The 16,810-nt window shown below is 51.9% G+C and overlaps 1 long non-coding RNA gene across 15 annotated transcripts in view; it reads right to left on the bottom strand.

Moving 5' to 3' along the window:
* Positions 1-5,238: 5,238 nt before the first annotated feature.
* The window catches only part of LOC121096652, a 48,816-nt gene continuing 37,244 nt past the window's right edge, over positions 5,239-16,810 (bottom strand). For 11 of the 15 annotated variants that reach the window (XR_005830644.1, XR_005830645.1, XR_005830635.1 and 8 more), the window contains 5 exons: positions 12,520-12,588; positions 10,583-12,390; positions 9,962-10,169; positions 9,254-9,414; positions 5,239-6,909 (listed from right to left, as the gene is read on the bottom strand). This is a non-coding gene — a long non-coding RNA (uncharacterized LOC121096652). Of the gene's footprint in view, positions 6,910-9,253; positions 9,415-9,513; positions 9,751-9,961; positions 10,170-10,582; positions 12,391-12,519; positions 12,589-16,810 lie in introns of all 15 variants that reach the window. The other 4 variants (XR_005830637.1, XR_005830641.1, XR_005830640.1 and 1 more) reach the window with 4 other exon arrangements.

The raw sequence follows: 16,810 nt of genomic DNA, 5'->3' as shown, positions 1-16,810 counted from the left end.
AGCAGCACAACGGGTGCTCTCCTGGCTAGGTGAGCTGTGAGAGAAGAGAAGCCTGCTGGCTCGGGCTCAGGGGCAAAGAGCACACAGGCACTGGTGTGGTGAGCAAAGGCTGGCAGGATGCTGACGTGGCCCAGGTGTCCCTGGCTTGGGAGGCATCAGGTGGCATCAAGCAGAGGAAGTGCTGCAGTACAGCTGTCCAGCAAGGCTGTGCAGGGGAGAGGACCTGACAGAACATCCTGAAGATAAGACCCTCTCGCTCCGCTCCACCACAAGGCTTTCGCACCTTGCAGCCACCCTATAACCACAGAGATGTGTGTGCTGATCACAGCGCTCAGGAGGCAACCAGGCATCCAAAGCCCCCATGTTCGTCTGTTGCAGAGACCAAACCACCAGTGCATAAGGTAGGAGCCACATAAAATGTCTCTGAATCACACACTGGTGAGACCCTCAGACACCATCTGGCATTTGTGAGGTGCTGTGGTGGAAGAAGGCAGGGAAGCGTGCTGATATGAAAGGCTGCGATGGCTTTTTGGGTTGCAGCGTGAAAGAGGGGTGGGAGGGTCACTGCAGGGGTTTAAGGCCAGGAAAGACACGTGTCAGGACAGCCACAAAGGAAACACTGTGGGAGCTGTGCGCCTGTGGTAGGTGCAGCTGCATATCCCAATCAGAGGCTGATACTTTGAGTTATTTTTGACTGAGAGCCCAGGATGATGGTCTTGTTCACAGAGTGGTTGAGATTGGAAGAGACCTCTTGAGGTTTACTTCAAGCCCTTGCACAGGGCCCATTGCCCAGGGCCATGTCCAGTCTGGTTTTGAAAATCTCCAAGGGTGTCTCCACAGATTCTCTGGGCAACAGTGTTTGATCACCACGAGAGTAACATTTTTTCTTACGTTTAAATGGACTTTTCTGTATTTCAGTTTGTGCTCATTGCCTCTTGTCCTCTCACTGTCACTGCTAAGAGCTCCATCTTCCCTACTTCCTTCCACTGGGTGTTTATACCCAATGTTATATGGATAAGATCCTTGCAAACCTTCTCTCCTCCAGGCTGAACGGTCCCAGCTCTTTCAGCCTCTCCTCATATGAGAGATGCTCTAGTCCCTTAATCACCTTTGTGGCACTTTCCTGTACTTGCTGCAGTAAGTCCGTGTCTGTCTTGTACTGGGGAGCCCAGCACTGGACACGGCACTCCAGATGTATTTCACCAGTGCTAGGTAGAGGGGAAGGATCACCTCCCTTGAACTGCTGGCAATGCTCATCCTAATGCAGCCCAGGATGCCAGGATGCTGTTGCCTGCCTGTGCTGCAACGGGGCTGCATTGCTGGCTCATGGTCAGCTTGGTTTCCACCAGGATCCCAGGTCCTTTTCTGCAAAGCTGCTTTCCAGCATGTCAGCCCCAGCCTGTACTGGTGCTTGGGGCTATTACTCTTCAGGTGCAGGACTTTGCACTTCCCCTAGATGAGCCTCACGAGGTCCCTGTCAGCCCACTTCTTCAGCCTGTCAAGGTGCCTCTGAATGGTGGCACAACCCCCTGGTGTATCAGCCGCCCCCCAGTTTTATACGATCTGCAGACTTGCAGAGGGCACACTCTGCCCTAGCACCAGGCCGGTACCACTTGGCATCTTCATCGTTCGCCCCAGTCTTGACATCTGAGGGACTCCGCTAAGGACTGGCCTCCAGCTGGACTTCATGCTGCCAACCACGGCCCTTGGGGCCTGGTGGTTCAGCCAGTTTTCCGACCACCTCAGTGTCCATTTCCCAGCCCATACTTCAGCTGTCTGTCTCTGCCGGTATTATGGGAGACAGTAAGGCTTTCAACACTGAAGTTGAGGTGAACACCACCTGCTGCTCTCACTTCATTCACCAAGAAAAGGCATCCTTTAGAAGCAGCTAACAAGTTGATGAGACATGATTTTGTAAATGAAATCACCTCCTTGTACTTAGTATGGTTTTAAATGGTTTCCAAGAGGAATTCATCCACCTCTTTCCCAGGGATCAAGGTGAGACTGGCTGTCCTGTAGTCCTCTCGATGTTCCTTCCTACCTTTTCTGAAGATAGTAAGTCAGCATTGTTACAGGGACGAGCACACCGTGAGTGCCAGCTCACCATGCAGATCTGGCTGTAAAAGGAGAGGAGATGAGCAGCAACAGCAACAAATTACTTAGGACAGAGAAGGTAAAAGGATCAGGCTAAGATTTTCTATGGAAGATGCCAGCTCTGCCTCTACATGCTGCTGTCCAAAAATCTGGGTATAGTGCCTGGGACAGGAGCAGTTACAAACAGAAATCCTTCACTGAGTGTGCTTGCTGCAGCCCATTGAAACTGCAGAGTGGCTGGCTGGCTGAGGGCCAGCAGAGAGGCAGGGATGCCCATCTTCCACATGGGAAGACAAGGCTTTGAACTCTGAAATGCTAAGTGAACAAAAGCCACAGGTCAGTGGGGAAGGGAGCAAATACCTCCCTGGGGCTCGGTGAGGGGTGATGCTTCAGGGCAGCAGTATGCTTCAGCATCTGATGGTGTGGTGTGATGGAAATGACGCAGTGGAAACCATAAAAGCGTGGTGCTTTCCCTTCCAGGAGAGACTTCTTGATAAGTGTGTTTGTGTCCTCAGCGTGTGAGACAGCACTGAGATGAGTCACACGGCTGCCAGCTCTGCAGAACTGTCAGCACCGAGAGCCCACCCACAGCCCCACCGTGACAGGGCCAGCCACACGTGGGGAGAGGCTGGTCCCCTGCCGTGGCCGTGCGGGTGGGCTGCCAGCCGGGCAGAGCTGGGGGTCAGAGCCTGCCGAACCCCGGCGGAGTGGCTGCCTTGCACCCTGTTGCAGAGGGAACTGGGGCACCAAGGTGGGAAAAAGTGGCAGCATCGGGTGGTGCTGTGGCACTGGGCAAGGTGGCAGCTCAGCCCCACGCGGTGGGCTGCAAGGGTGGCCCCCTCCGGCAGGGTGCCAGGCAGGGAGACGGGCAGGCGGCATCACGAGTGTAGCGGGACGGGCTGAGCGTGGCTTTTGCCACACTGAGGCAGCACTCCCAGTGAAACATGACAGGCAGGTGTGAAGGTGTTTCAGATCAGGTTTGCCCATGGCATACACGGCCAGTGCTACCGCCGCAGTGTGTCTCACCTCATCCTTCTTCCTCCTCTTCATCACAGTGCGGCTCACTTTCCAATCCTACCGGCCACTTAGACACAAGTGTCTTTGTGCAAGGGCACTTCTCCCTCAAGATGAGCGTGCCCTGGCACTGAGATAAGCCCTCCCAGGGCAACAGTCGAGGCGGACAGCACAGCCCATCGTTGTGTGGAAGTGTCTGATGGGCCCAGGAAGCAGCCAGGGTGACACACACACACGTGTGCGAACACGTTCAGCTCTCAGCCAGCACTAGCCCAGCGAAACCCGGCTGCAGAGCCCAGGTTGCCGCTCTGCGTACTGACACCACTGATTACAAGGCAGCTGTGCCCACCACCCATCGCTTCCAAAGAGGTCCCCTCCACAGCAAGGTGGGCACAAGAGCTTCAGTTTCTCCTCTCCCTGTGTTTGCAGGGAAAGTGAAGCCCTCAGCCTTGGCTGTCTCCACGCCGGTGGTGCCCACCCTCCCCGTGACATGCAAGCATGGTGATGGAACCTGCCATGCGAGGCTCACAGGTCACCTGTCTGTCACCCACCTACATGCAGCTGTGGTTGTCTTGCAGCATGGTGGGGGTCAGGGAGCTTCTGTAGGGTGGTGCAGCCTGGGGGGGGGGGGGAGATCACAGAGGTCTCCTTGAGGGGGGAGTTGAGCACAGTTTGGGGCAGCCTGTGGAAGACAGTTTGTCCATAGCCTGAGTCATCACTGAGCAAGCTGTCAGCAGGGTCCATCCAAGCTCTGCCATCCATGGGCAGATCTTAGGAGGACAGGTGAGAGAGATGGCTGAGAATGCATCCTTCCACCTCTGAGAGACAGAGATGGGGTGGGTGCTGCAGTCCAAAATCAAGCTGTGAAGGGACGTGCACCTCTTGCTGGCCTTGCTGCCAGCAGGACAGGCTGCCCAGCCTCCCCTAGGTGAGGCAGAAAGCCCTGAGTGGCTCCCACATGGTGTGCTGGCCGCTTCGGAGACAGCAGGGTGTCGTGGGTCACCTGTCCTAGCCCTGAGCCCCCAGGACCGGCTGAGGGAGATGTGGTGGGAGCCATCCCTGCCTGGACCAACATGCACCTCCTCCTGTCCAGGAGGTCTGCCCCAACCACGGGCTGGGGAGAGCAGAGTGTCCCCCAGGGGACAGACCCTGCCAGCCCGGTGCTGGGTGCAGCATCTGCGGCTGATTTGGCATTGCAGGGTGCAGCCTTTGGCAAGCAGAGGAGGTGAGATTCTGCAGAGGTGGTGGTGCAATGATGTTGGTGCAGCCTCGTGTGCAGCTGCAGGCGTGCAGGAGGCTGCACTTGGCAGGAGGGACTAAGGCGGTGGTGGCTGACAGTGCCAGCGCCAGCCTGAACTCAGCTGGGGGGGAGGGAGGAGGGAGGGAGGGAGGAGTGTTTTGTGGCAGAGGTTGGAGGTGCAGGTGAGAAGCATCTAGTTGGGATGTGGTGGCCTAGGAAAGAGCCCCAAGAGGGATGCAGGCCAGGAGGGTAAGGTGTCCAGGGGACAATACGATGGATGTGTGGACAGAGATGAGGGCAGGCTGGCTGTACAGGCAGGACTGATGTGCTCCACCCTGTGCAAAGGCTGGAAGTGGCCAGGGGACACAGAGATGTGGCAGGAGAGGACCTCTTGGATGGTGGCAGCCAAACAGCACTGCGGGAAGGTAGGTCTGTGCCAGTAAGGCCAGTGGCACCTGCCTGCAAGCAGGCTGTCTGGCCTGGACACAGGGATTCATTCCCCCAAGGAAGACAGGAGAAGGCTGTGCCTGCTGGGTCTTCCTGAGGGCCTGTGTATTTTCCTGGCATTTGTCACCCATTTTCCACCAAATGTCAGTGCTGGAGGATGCTAATCTAACACAGATTACATCTGTTTGTGTGTTGATAAAACATACAGTGAAGAGGACTAGATGATGATGTGGTTTTGCTTGTGGTGTGAGACGCCTACGTGGGACGCTGCAAAACTTTGCAAGACAGTCTGGGTGACCTTTGAAGGTACCACCTTTTCCATGGCAGCAAGGGAAAAACACTCTAACTTGGGTAGTTTGTTTTTTTTTTCCTTCCCACCCCTCAACCATGAACACCTCTTTCTTACGTTAATCAATTTGAAAGGTCACTTTGCTGTGCTGTCCTTTGGGTGTGGAACTTCTTCACCTTTATTAAAATTCCAGATGCAAAGTTTAATTTGTTTACAGTTTACATTCATGTGTCCAAGGAGGAAGAAAACAAAGATGACATGAGGACAGCATTGTTTGCAAAGCCAGCAGTGCTTCGTGCCAGGGCCGGCTGCAGCAATTCCCCACCATACCGTGCTGTAGCCATACATCACACAGGTGCCTCTGTTTTGAATGAATTTTACCTATGTCCTGCACACATGGTGTGGAACAGATAATTAGCGCTCTTCAGGCTGCACATCAGCCTGTTCAGCCTCATTAATATCACATTATTGATTTCTTGAGCTGAAAAAACCCTTTTGCTCTTATGTAAATACAAGAACCATTTTGTTTCCGAGCGCCCTAGGGTTCAGTGGACACACCTGATGTTTCAAGAGCTCCAGCAGATTTTTTTTAAAATCTCTTTTAGCTGCAAGAGAAAAACCCCAAAACTAATTGGGTTTTGCTAATGGGAAGCAACAGAAGAGAGTGGAGGTAAGCCTGGTAATTGTGACACATGCTTGCCTGACCTTGTCCTGCTGCCAGGAGAACAGTTTATCCTCTGCTTTCACCAAATGGTCTGTAATTTGCCTGTAGTTATCCTCCCTGGTTTTAGATTTGAACAGAGGATTGTCAGTTGGCAATTCAGACTAGGAGGAACATTCACTTCTGCAATATAGCATGTATGAGAATTAGAGGCTTTTGCTTATATTTTTGGACTTTGCCAACAGGACATTTTTGTTTTCGGTCGTCTAAGCATTAAATGGCATAGATTAGGTGGAAATGTATGTACACTGATCTTCTGAAGGAAAAGCGTTCTTAAAACTCACTGTCCTCTGGATTCATTGCCCTTCGTACCCCGTTTATTTTTCCACTTGTCTTTTAAACTACATTACAGCTTGGTTTTTTATGTATGCAGATGAGAGCATGCAGTTTAGCTGGGAGGGTTTTTCCCCTACAGCAATGGCTCTATTGCCCCACGTGGTGGCATTTTTTACAGGACATACGGGGAAGCTCTCCCCAGCCCTTGCCACTGCATCCAGCCCCACTCTCCGCCCCAGCCAGCAGGGGCCACGGCATCACCCCCAGGCCACCCCGTCTGGGGCATGGAGCTGGCGAGTTGGCACGTCACCAGCCTTCCTGGGTGCCAGGGTGGCTGGTGGCTCCGGCACGGCACTGCTCAAGTCATCGGCTAACCTGGAGCTAACGGTGCACTGTGCACCCACAGGCACCAAAATGGAACAGCTAGAAACAGCCCAGAAAAAAAGTCAAAAGTGATGATACAGGGCCATTTTCTCGTTTTCAAAGTCACCTCTTTGGGTCCCATGTCCTCAAGGGATCCTGCCTTTATGGACAAATGGCCATACCTTGCCACATGGACCCAAATACATCATTAAACTGTGAAACTTCTGTGGGAGACCAGAGACAGGAAAGCACCCGGGGGGCTCACAGAGGCACGGGGCGGGGGGAAAGAGTGTCCCATAAACTTGGATTTTTCAGAAAGGAGGTTATCCGATCATTTACGAACTAGCAGTGACTTGGCAAAGGAGAGGTGACAAATCAGATTCAAATCCATCTTGCATCATTCATGAAAGATGATGGTGCCTCTGTCCCAAAAAGTTGCTGTTTCATCTGATCTGTTTCCATTTACTGAAATGGAAAACAAAATTAGCAATACAGTTTAAAAAAATGAAGATTTAGGAATATCTCATTTGCCGCCCTTTCATTCAATATTTTCAGAAGGCAAATCACAGAATCAATGTTGGAAGGGCCCTCTGGAGTTCATCTAGTCCAGCCCCTTGCTAAAGCAGGTTCTCCTAGAGCAGGTTGCACAGGATCACGTCCAGGTGGGTTTGAACGTCCCCAGAGGAGACCCCACAGCCTCTCTGGGCAGCCTGTGCCAGTGCTCCATCACCCTCAAGGTAAAGAGGTTCTTCCTCATAATCAGAAGGAATTTGTTGTGTTGCAGTTTGTTCCTGTTGCCCCTTGTCCTGTCATTGGGCACCACTGAAAAGAGCCTGGCCCTGTCCTCCTGATACCCTCCCTTGAGACGTTTGTATGCATTGATAAGATCCCCTCTCTTCTCCAGGCTAAACAGGCCCAGCTCCCTCAGCCTTTCCTCATAAGGGAGATGTTCTCATAAGGGTGATGCCCTCATCACCTTGGTAGCCTCCGCTGGCCCCTCTCCAGCAGTTCCCGTCTCTCTTGAAGTGGGGAGCCCAGCGCTGGGCACAGCACTCCAGACACAGCCTCACCGGGGCAGAGCAGAGGGGCAGGATCCACTCCCTCACCTGCCGGCCACGTTCCTCCCAGTGCTCCCCAGGGTCCCACTGGCCTTCCTGGCCACAGGGCACACTGCTGGCCCATGGGCAACTTGCTGTGTGCCATCACTGCCAGGTCCTTCCTCACAGACCTGGCCCCAGCAGCTCAGCCCCAGCCCATGCTGGTGCATGGGGCTGTCCCTGCCCAGGGGCAGGACCCAACACTGGCCTTTGTGGAACTTCATCAGGTTCCTCTCCACCTGACCCTCTTACCAACATTGTCAGTTGGCAATAAGCTAACTGACTCTAGAGAGGGAGGTTAAGCAGAAATTACTGGGACCAAAGAGTTATAATTTAATTTCTTTGTTCCTACATACCAAGAAACCACCGGTCTTGCTGCTGGTGAAGCAAGCCATGCACAGGAAGGTAGCAAATCAGCAAAAAAATTTGCAGAACCATATAAAAAAAAAGCATAATACAACATGTCAGCACTGTTAGTGATATGGTGGCGATGGCTGATAAAGCATCTGTGGCACAGCATCACACCGGGTGCTGCCTGCACATGGCCACAGCTGCTCAGCAGGGCTTGGGCTGGTGACCTCAAGGGGCTGCACCGAGGGGGAGGTGGAAACCTGGCAAAGAGTATTTGGTGAGGGTCCTCGGAGCACCAGCAGCCAGGGAAAGCCCCTGCCACCAGGGCAGGCTGGCACGGAGGAGTCACTGGATGGTGGTCTCCACCTGGTCCTGGTCCCCTAAACACCACGGGTGACCCATACCAGACCTGCTACCAGTGTCACTGCAAAACCCAACATGTGAAGTCCTTCCCGTCTGGGCTCAAGCACACCACCGGTTTCCAAACCATACGTGAGGCACAGGTTGTGCCCAGCTAACCAAGGGAGCTGGCAGCGGCAGGTGGCTGTGACAGGACTCTGCTGAAGGACTGAGGCACGGTGTTCATCCCTGCTGCATGAGCGTTGCACCACACGAGCGGTGTAAGCACCTGTCCCAGCCCCAGTGCAGATCAATGTCTCGTCAAGGATCAAGTGCCTAAATCCTCGTTTCTTACCAGAGATACACCGGATCCATCAATAACATCACACAGCTCCAGAGCACCAGGGCCACAGGGCACACCAGCTAACGAGGACAAATGGGTTTTTCCTCCCCTGCGTACGCTACAGAGCATTCAATATAATTAAACTGTGCAATTGGAATAACAGGATTTAAAGGAAATGATGCTACCCTGAGCCTGCTGGGTGGTGTGAGCTGTAGATCTCTCTGTGCATTTACAGAAAATGTAATATGTCAGTGGCTGGATTAATTGGTAACCTTTGCAGAACTGCCTTTTAGATTAAAAAAGTTGTTCATGTTTGCTTTGATTTTCAGAACAGGGAAGCATATAAGCATACCTGTAAATGTCAACTTTTCCTTTTTCTGGAGCTGTGCTGACATACTACGCTCGGAGAATAAAACCTAAGAGCAAGGAGCATGGCCCATGAGCACAGAACCTGGGAGACTGGCACATTTCCCCTTGCACGGACACAAATCAAGGCAAATGTGGTTTGGGAAGTTCAGCTCCAGGATCTGCCACTGGACTGTAATTTTGAGCTTGCACATATTGGCTTTCAGCACCTCGCAGTTAACACACGCGTGTGAAGGTGAGAGCTGAAAGCAATGCACCCACAGAAAGCCACTGATTTGCACCAAGACACTTTCACTCTTGATCGCTCACTCACTCTGTGTTATCCAACTGCTCATCACTGGTGAGGATTCCACGCAGCACAACACTTAAAAGCCCCTGACCTCGTGCACAGGCACCCTTTCATCCCAAGGCCCGACAACGCACTGGATTCGCCAACATACAGGTGGGCTTCCCACCTGAAGACCTCCATGTTGCCTAGAAAAAAAGAAACAAAACTTGGGCAGGAGATCTGGCCAAAAAGACACCACCCTGTGGCGGTGGCCACTCTCCTTCCCAGCCCTCATCATCGCTCACGAGCGCGGGGCAGCGAGGAGCAGCAAGCTGCAGGTGGTAGGAGCGTGAGAGGAAGGGAAAACCAAGAAACCCATAAAGTTGTCCCAGATCCCATTGAACTATGAAGTTCATTTGTTGGCTGGGGCTTTGTGTGCTTTGCCCCATTACATTTCTTCTGTGCAAATTTCCCCATGGCCCCTCTGTGCAAAGTTGTGACCACAGGGCATTTTCCAGGTGCTGGTGATACGGATCCTGAGCCTGCAGATAAACACACACCTTCTTACCACTGCAATGCCATCTTCTGCCTGCTCAGGGCCGGGTTTCACTTGGTGTTTGTCAAGTGACTTCTGGACCTGCTCAAGTTTTGTCGTAATAGTCACAACAACCTCTTATTTGGGTCCCCCCCCTGCCCCTTTACCTCTCCCAAGTTTTAATGGTTTAAGTATTTTTAATGGTTAAAAATACTCACTTAGAACAGTACTGGTGTTTTTGGAGAAGGCAAGACCTCCTGTGGGAGGCTGGTCCTCAGGAAACATCTCCGTTATCTCCTGACTTCCTTATTCATCAGTGCCTGGCACCGGCTCGCAGTGATGTGACCGAGTCTGCTCGCACTTGTCGGGTTGCTTCAGGGACCTGAGGTGGGTTACGGCACCGAGCGCCTCTCCCAGCAATGAACCCTGTGATCAGGGATAACAGATGGATCTGTTAGCAGATCGGGGCTAACCGCTCCTAAGGGAAAATTCTGGGGTTACTTGCTGGGAGCCGCTGCTGCTGCTGCCAACACTGCTGCACACGCAGAAGCTCATGAGAAATCTCCGCCTGCAACCTGAGGTTTCTGGGTAGATCTGGCACTGTCTAAAATGCACTCTCAAAATTCACCCTCCAACGCAATACTTCATAGTGAGCAAACCCATGAGCCCTTGGGTCATGCTGCAGCAGGAACCTGCAGAGATGCATGTGCAGCTGCAAGTTGCTGCTGCAATTTCAGATGACTGCTTCTTCCCAACAGCCCCTCAAACGTGCCTCATTCATTTCACTACATCTGTATCTCTTTGACATTTTGACCAAGATGTGCAATCACTCTACTCACCGTGGCCTGGAGCACGGTTCGGTGTGTCTCGCATGCAGATGAAACCTCTCCTCCCTGAAGTAAAAGGTCAAGGCAAAAACCCAACCTCTTCTGCTGGTATTACCAGAAGACATACAACAAAGTGAGATGTGATATTTATTTTTGCCTCCTAGACCCTCAAGTTTAAAAACTTGCAGGTGTGGGAAATTATTATTATTTTTAAAAGCAATTTTCTACTTTGTTACAAGATGGCAGAGTTATAGAATGGTTTTATTGAAACCCTGGGGTACTAAAACGCAGCTACTACTGATGTGCCCATAACCTTTGGCCGTCATAGGAAGAAGGACATGGATCCTACGTTGCTGCGAGGGCAGAGCTGTCCCCCTTAGCCATGGAGACCCGTGCGTACAGCAGTGGGATGGCCCTCAGCAGCGACACGGTGGCAGGGTCTCCTGCGTGGGCTCAGCCGCACAGACGGGCTTCCCTGCCGCCTGAGCCATCCCGTGCCCCGTGCCGAGGAGCCAGCAGCAGCAAATAAACCAGGCTGTGGGTGGAGGTGGGCTCTGGGCATAGCGGGGTGGGAAAGCCCTGATGTGCCCCTCCAGCACCAACCTGCCCCAAGCCCTTCTGCCCTGCACCCCACACGCTGCCACCTGCCGCCCCACAGCCCCCGCATCCCTTCGTCTTTTTTTTTTCCCATTGCCAAGCAGTACTTTTACTACTCGCTTCCTTTTACTATTGCTAAAGGTTAAGGCACAAGCTGCCTTTGAGCTGCAGAAGACTGGTCTCCCCAGCAGAAACCTTCACTCTAGCGGGAAGCCCTCTTCTCCAGGACTATTCCATGCACACTTTTTTCTTTACCTTTCCAAATTCACACACCTCACACCAGATGCAGGCTGTATTTTGCTCCCTCTTACACTAGCGTAAATCCAGAGTGACACTTCGGCAGCTGGACAGACCTAGATCCTCATACAGAAATATCTGGGGGCAGTAAATCCAAGCAAAACCACGTCCTCTGCTTCAACAGGTCAGAAATTATTTGCTGAACTTGCTTACATGCTTAATTCAGAATGTTGTGGTTCTTCCTTTCCCTTCCACTCAATTACGTTAATCTCATTGAAAACCTTTTGTCACAGGAAATCTCTGCTTGATTTGCTTTCCTGATTTCAGATCATCGCATTGCTTTTCCCCTAAACAGCGATCGATCTTCATTTTGCTTGCAGGCTATTTTGCAGTAGCTCTGTGGAGAATTACTACTACTTATTTTTCTAATCATCCTGTCGGATGCTATAACAACACAGGTTACCAGGAGGTTACATTGAGGGGAAAGTAGTGTCTGAACTAAGTGTCTAAAGGGCATTTTTTTAACTGTGTGTCACGATTTACAGGTCTTTAAGCGCGAGAGTTTGCACCCTGTCCACCACAGTGCATGGGCAGGTCCCCGTGAGAGTGATGTTTCCTTTTGACATTTGGGTACTTACAGCTCCCGCGGCCTCGAGCCCCTTGGCAGGGAAGGGTTCAGCCCCTGCTTGAGAAGGAGGGCAGCCAGCCACATGTGTCCAGCTGTGCGCCAGTCCAGCCCTGCTGCCCACGCTGGGCTCCCCCAGCCCCCCCAGAAGCCAGTATCGACACTTGCTGCATCCCCAAACATACACAGCTGTCACCGCAAAGATGTGACTTGTGGCTTCGCAGCAGACAAATGCTTTGCTATGTGAAGTCCTGCTGTGGCACTGGGGGAGAGGACGGACTGGGGGGGCTCTTCAGGAACCTCTTGCTATGGAGGATGGTGGTAGACAAGAAATCTTTTTGGGACCATGACTTTTCTAATCCTGTACAGAAAAGAAGAAAGAAAACAAGAAAAAACGGGAGAAAGTAAGATTTAACCCTTTTAACATATAAGACAACAGCATTTGTGGATCTATGTGTCAGCGACCAGTCTGGCAGGATACATTCTTTACCTCGGTGCATCCTAGGGATGCCTTTCATGTCGTGGCTCTGCTGTAGCCTTCGAGCTTCACCTGCCTGGCCTGTGGGGCGAGGGAAGGGGGTCAGTGACTCCAACCAGCCAAAGTCCTTCCCTGATTCCAGCTGGGGTTTCTGCATGGGAAACACCCCGTTTCAGTACCAGGTCCTCTTCCAGACAGACGACACTGGCTCTAAGATCTCAAGCAATGAAGAATTTGTTTTGCTTTTTCTTTGTCTTTTTGGTGTCTAATTGCCCTCAGTGCTAAATTAAAACCTTCTTTCCAGTTTGATATCCATCAGTTTTAATTGCCAGGCTCCCTGAGTCACACTTTCCTCCCCAGATGCCTTCCCTGGCACAGAGGAGGATGCTATCTCTCAGCTCTGCTGGTTCTATAAGGATGATAGTGCGGTACTTGTAATTTCTACCACGCCTCGTCTTGCTGTGAAGCTGAAAGCCTAGAGAGGAGTATGTACAGACTACAGATCTGCACTGACAGACACTACCAAGAGCAACATTTTGCAGGGACATCTGAAACACTGTGGTCTGGGAAACAGAGTGGTACAGGCTGCTCACAGCCTGTGGCAAGAGCTGAGCCTGCAGCTCAGGGCTAGGGTACACCAGGCTTCTCTGAACTCAGTATAACCAAGCAGACCTCAGAATACGTCCTTGCTAGAGAGTGTAACTTTCTCATTCCTCTTCATGACCATGCTTGGACCAGAGCCACTACTGGAAGCCATATAGATTTCACGTAGCATCAGGGTCTATTTAGAGAACAACCACTAAACCAGCAACAGGCAAAGAAAAGGGGTGGCAGAGGGACTCGCAGCCCAGCGGAGGCCTCATCCGAATGGCAATCAGATAAACTCTGTGTGTGTGTGTGCATACGTGCACGCACGCTGCTGGGCAGCAGGACGGCTGGGTGCAAACTGTGTGAGCTGGGGAGCTCCAAGGCAAGCACAGACGCTTGTTCCTGCCTGCCCCCATCTTCACCTGGCCAGCACTTCACCCCCCCCACCGGCACCCCTGGGAGCAGCGTCGCTGGAGCTGCATCCCAGGACAGCACTGCTGCAGGCAAAGCTTGTCCTGAGCATCTAATTAGAGCTCTGCTGCCTGTAACGTGTTTCCAGCTATTGCTGTTTGTCCTCACACTGCAAACCATTCCTGGTAACCGGGGTGGGGGGTGGAACTGGCTCTTAATTAACAGAGCTCCTAAAGTCTTCAATACTACCTGTGGCTACTGTTGTCTGAGTTTTAGTTAAAATGGCTCAAATCTGATAATTATTTATTACCGTCTAGAAAAGGGTAAACAGACCAAGGCTGCAGCGCTCACAGCAGCAACAAGTTTGGAGACCAAGTTCCCTGCAGACGACCAGCAAACCACATTTGATGGAACAACCCAAAGGGATCCCACAGGAAGCATTTGGGTCCTTTAAAAAAATAGGTAATTCTAGGCAGTCAGCATCTCACTAATATGCTCATGGTGCTCCCTAATGGCAACCACTAATATTTATGATGGTCTGTACCAAAATAAAGAGATTACCCCAACTCACTGCAAAGCATAACTACTATTCAAACTCACCAAGTCCCATTAAAATTCTTCGGGGCTAACAGCCCTACAAGGAGATGATGATTTATTGAGAATTAAATAATAATAAAAAAATGTAAGAAACAAAAAATATGAACCCATAATTTCAAACAAGAATGAGAATCATCAATAGAAAAGCCTGTTCTAAGCCTGCCCGTTTATAGCAAAGAGTAACAGTCGTTCAGCAGGAATTACTCACATAATCATTAGGGAACTCATTAGCTAACAGACTTTATTTCAGGGAATAAAGATGAGATATCATCGGCGACTGCAACAGCAAAAAGACAGATAGCAAATTATCCTTCACACATATCAAATGTTCAACTACGAGCAGTAAGAGGTAAGAGGAGTGGCTTTTAGAGGCACTTAGGCTGATCTGCCAGCAAAAACATCTCTGCATTACTGCCTTTGGCCAAACCCAAAGGGTGGAGGGCAAGAAATCCCATGCAGTAATTGGAATTACAGAGGTCAGGCATCCAGGAACAGGTAAACTAATGGCGAGAGGATTTTATCATGGATATTACTTGCAGACAACTATGCATCGCTCTGGCAAGTGCATTACTGTAGGCGTTACTGTTACTGACCCCAGCAGATAGCTGGCCATAACCTGCACCTGGCTGGTTGACCCCCACCAGCGTTTTGCAAGCAAGGGTGGACAAGGCAGGAAAGTGCTTCAACCTTCCCAACACGTGTCCCAAAGAACAGGGGAGCTGCCTCCAGGTCCACACGGATCCAGCCGTGTGATGCCAGGGGGACACCCAGAGCGCAGTCGGACGGCCAAGCCTCTGGGGGAGCGGCACGGATTTCCGACGGCAGCAAGAAGAGGGGGCAGGTAGGAAGCAGAGCAGGCAATACGTTCTTTGTGACAGATAGCCCAAGTTTAAGTCAGAACCAACCAGAGTTTTGCTTCTACATTATTTCCCAGTCCTTCCCCTGCAGCATTTAATCCTCTGTGATTAATTACACTGTGATTTGCTGAGATCAGGATAGATGGGACAAGAGAAAGCCATGTACAAAATAATAAACGCTATTCACATAAGCCTCTTTCTTTCACGTAAATTGTAACTCTTCAAACACTGGCAATAGGAGTTATTTTCATTACCATATTTTCACTGGCTGTAATTAGTCCAGTAGGAGGATTATTACCTCTCTTATCATTAATAAGAGAGAAAAGATAATTTGCCGCACTGTTGCTGACTTCATTGCCTCCGACAGCTGCTGCTGTTCAGGGCCGTTGGGGATCATGGGGGTTGCAAGGGTCTCACTCACCCCCTCCAGCCGAACATGGTGGGGGTCCCCTCAGCAAGGGGATGGTCCTTGGGTGCTGCCCACAACCACCATCCCTGTGCCATACTGCCACCACCTCATCGCTGCAGGACTTGCCACCTGGTGTCGTGTTGAACGGCTCCAAACAGCGCTGCGGGAGGTTCCCCTGGGTTTCCGCCAGCCAACCCCCCACGCACACCTCCCAGCAAACAGCCCCGGCTCCCATACAGCCACCTGGAGCTGCCAGCACATCACCCTCGCAGCTTTCCATCCTCTGGGTGAAACCAGTTCAACATCCCAGTACCTATTTAATGACCCACCGATGCCAGCCAAGGGCACGCACAACACAGGCTGCATTTCCCCAGCAGGACGAGGTATTTACAGGACACACGCCAGTGGGGACCACAAACAGCGGTACAACCTGGTAGGAATTGGCTGGATCCCTTTCCAGATATTATCAAGATATTTGCATAGAAAATATGGTTTTTTAATACATGCTGCACACTGTTATTCAACAGAGTGGCACAACAGCAAAGCTGCCTGCACAGCACCCGGCTACCAGTCACTTGTGCGTCCGCTGACAAATATGTCATCTCCTTGGGTGGCCGGGATCCTGCCCCTGAGCCCACTGCAGAACCCCTGGCGACGGCCTTTTCTGCTGCCCCACAAAACTCTCCTCCGGGTTCCCCAAGCGGCTGCATGCCCTGTGCTGCCCAGCCTCTGACCACGAGGATGCGACCGCGCCGCCTGCACCAGCCAGCCTGCAAGAGCTGATACAGGCATCTCCCAGCCTGATGAAGAACCCACCCATCCCTTTGCTATAAGCTGGGGCACCAGAAAAAAAATGCCCTCGAGCAAGCTGTTGACCTGAAAGCCACCTCCTCCCAGCTCGGGCTGGCCCCACAGCATCACTGCAGCCCTCCAGCACTGGGCTGCTCCGCATGGGCCATGCAAGGTGGGGTGCAGGCTGCCTTCTGCCTGGCTGGCACAGCCCAGAAACGCCTCGAAGCCCAGGTCTCGCGGGTATCCTGTGGCTAGATTTCATTTCCAAGCAGCTTTTGCTCAAGCCTGGATTCAGGCAACCTGAAAAACCCATTTCTCCGCTGAGCCCATAGACATTTTACTAGGAGGGGCCCTGTGCCATCTTGTGGCCATCGCTAAATCAAAGGTCACCTTAACCAAACAAGAAAAAACCTGCTGCTGGCTGCAGCCCCTGCCCCAGCCCCAGCCCCTGGCCCCCACCTCCATGCACCCCACTGCTGCGACACCCCAGCAACAAAACAGGCGCTTTTCTAATAAAATGGAAAAGTGCAGTGAAATCAGATGTGCCTCTGCTTGAAACTGTGTCCTAAATTTACCTCTGACTTACCCATATCAGAAGGGGCGAGCGTGTCCCCTGGTGCCCCAGCGCCCACCGCCACTTGGCAGCCCC

This window comes from Falco naumanni, chromosome 13, assembly GCF_017639655.2.
Source record: "Falco naumanni isolate bFalNau1 chromosome 13, bFalNau1.pat, whole genome shotgun sequence".
NCBI lineage: Eukaryota > Metazoa > Chordata > Aves > Falconiformes > Falconidae > Falco > Falco naumanni.
The sequence above is the reverse complement of the archived record's forward strand: the minus strand, read 5'-3'. Positions and strand labels throughout refer to the sequence as shown.